Here is a 3,083-nt window from a genome sequence, read left to right as displayed (position 1 = left end):
ATTGCTGCCAAGGAGAGAATGTTTTTCAATAATTTTTGTTGAAATCCCGAGAATCTTACATTGGAAAAATCAAGAAGACTCACATTCATTATAAGACGACATATAAACTATTTCTCAGCTCATTGTCAACTAATTTTGAGATAAAACCTCATACTATAAAATATGATATCAAAGCTTATAAAACTCAAAGAGATATTCGATCCAATAAAAAGAAATTGAGGTCCAGTCAAGATTGATGAACCCATCTTGAGGAGGAGGAGAAATGTTGAGATGTTAAAAAATTTTATAAGATAGATGAGCCCACGTAACTCCTTTCATTGCAATTGGTTTTGAGATATGAAACTTTATACTATCAAATAACTTTACATTACTATTAGAGGAGTTATTGAATGTGTGATTTTTTCTTTAATCTCTAGCTAAACCGTCCAACTCTCTGTCGCTAAATATGAGAAGAAGTTCACAAAATTGGCGCGCCAAGTATGCAATGGTGCTAATCACCTTGAAGACCGAAAGATGTAGGTGATTTGTGAATGGACTAAGAGGAGAAATAAGAACTCCAGTTGTGCCAATTACGATAAGATGTGATTATGCGGAGTTGGCAAACGTAGCTTTACGAATAGAAAATAGTTTAAACATAAAAAGACTAAGTTCTGAGTTAAAGTAGAGAAGAAGAAAGAGAGAGTATAGGGAATCTTAAGAAATCTAAGACTATAATAAGTCAAGGGTCATGTTGGGATGGCGATCAAAATCAAAAGTATAATGACTATGGTAGAAGACATGCAGAAACTTGTAAGCGAAAGAGCATTACTTGTTATCAATGTGGGGAGAAGGGGCATTACAAAAGTGAATGCCAAGTAAATTTGGAGAAGACGAAGAAAGATCAACTCAAACAAGGGTGGCATTTCACTTAGTTCAACAGCATACACAAGAAGGTTCTATAGTGGATAGTGGATAAGGGTAAGAGAGTTGTAGATGTAGAGTCTAGAGGAAAGTAAGAAAAGAGAGTAGTGCAATAGTTAAGTTATTGTTTTGTTGCACAGTGTAAAGTTGTAATTACCAAAGTAAGTAATGAAGATAGTATTTTTGAAAGTTTGGAGTTAGTTTTGTTATTTAAATTTCGAGGATGAAATTTATAAAAGAGGGAAAGAGTTGTAAGACCCGTACCTAAGTTAAGAAGCCAAAATTTAACTAAGTGTTCTAAAGAAGGCGTTTTGAGCAGACTACGCAATAAGGGGTTGGCATTTGAGTTGGCTCACGATAAGGGTTATGGGACAAGACTTTTAAAGGTTAATTAGTATACGATTAAGGTTCTTTGCGATTAAAAGACTAGGCGAGAAGGAGGAAGGAAAATTTTTCAAAATTTTCTAAGTTTATTTAATGGGCCACATGGAGAAGTTAAAGCTGAGCATGGTTAAATTAAACACTAAGCTTCCACGTGCTCCACTGTGAGTAGGAGCTGGCGTGATAACATGAATTTAAGGGTGACTAATCTATTTTAAGAATAGTATAAATATGGGTTGAAGTTAGATGGTTTTTAAGTCTGTTGCTAAGATTCTGAAAGAATTTAGCAAGTGATGATGCTGTTGTGGAAGGGCTACGTGAGAAGAAGAATATTTGAAGCAAGAGGAGGCTAAGACAACTAAGTTTCTAAGTTTGTGAGTGTTTTCCTTCAAAGTATTTCATATGTTTGAAAGGTTTTCTTTAAAGTCTATTGATTTGAAATAATGATTGTCTTACAAGTGTTTCCAAAGAATATTTATATGAAAAGGTTATAATATATTCAAAGTATGTTTTACGAGAATTCAAATGATTGTGAAATGAAGTTAAAACCATTAGTCTTCTTCCTATTGTTGAGCTAACTGTTAATTGCACATAAAGAGTAAAGTCAGCCATGTATAAAAGACGTGCATGGTAGAATGATGTGAGACAATGCATAAAAGATGTATATTGCACTTCGACCTGAGCAACAAGAAATGAATCAAGATATTCTTGGATGTTGATGAAAATGCTATTTCAGTAGTCTAAACGTGAGATGATGAGTCTTTGCGTAGAGTATGATTCATGTTCTTGGTGAAAGAAATGTATTTATGACTAATGTGTGTTTATGTGATATGTATATGTTTTTGCAGAATGACATATTTATGTTAAAAGATGTGTTTAAGTTATTTGAATTGAAAAACAATGGTTACAAAAGGTATTTTGTGAAAAAGATTTCTTTAAACCTCACTAAATCTTTTGACTTATGTTTTAAAGCTTTACCTTCTAGGTGTCAGACGTTAAAGGCCAAAGTAAGAAAAGGGTGAAAAGCTTGCTAGACGAGAAGTGTTGCCAGGCGTTTAGTTTTAAAGTTTAAGTGTTGTTTTATGCATTCTTGTAAAGTGTTGTAATCACCTAACTTAAGTAATAAATGTTTGAGTTTGGTTACTTCTGATTGTGTTAAGTTTGTATATCGCCTAAGGTTTATCTTTTTAAGTTACAAGTTAAATCAAGGAAAAGCTACAAGGCGATTAAGCAAAGCTTAAGAACCTCAAACTGAGTGTTTTTGTTGTTTAACGCGTCAAGAATAATCAGAGTTACACTGTGTCTCACATCGCGAGTTATGATGCATGTGGGGTAGGGTGTGACATCTTCTTTATTCCAATTAGGTAGGGAGAAATTGGATTTTGCTTTATTCCACTAAACCATATATCTATTAAATACCGATCTTTAAGTGTTAACCAGCTTCAACTAATTTACGTTATTGAAAAAAATATTTTTTCATTGTTTGTTTGTTCGCTAGGAAGCACATATACTTCAAAATATACAGAGAATCGATATCAGATATGTATCTGATACTGAAACATTCAAATATGTGAAATAAAGTAGTTTACTTTTTTTTTTTTTAAAAAAAAATTCAGATACAAATCTGATATCAACCTTCACATATATCCACGGTGAAAAACATCGTTTGTTTGTCCATTTTGTGTGTATACACCTTTATAAGTCTTCTTTTAATTTCACTCCAAAAGACCTCATACCAATGGAGATAATTGTCCAAATTAAAAGACCTCATTTGATGTTGCCACTAAAGTTGCTGCAATGCT

The sequence above is a fragment of the Cucumis melo genome, chromosome 2 (assembly GCF_025177605.1).
Source record: "Cucumis melo cultivar AY chromosome 2, USDA_Cmelo_AY_1.0, whole genome shotgun sequence".
NCBI classification, from domain to species: Eukaryota; Viridiplantae; Streptophyta; class Magnoliopsida; order Cucurbitales; family Cucurbitaceae; genus Cucumis; species Cucumis melo.
This window is presented reverse-complemented; position numbering follows the sequence as displayed.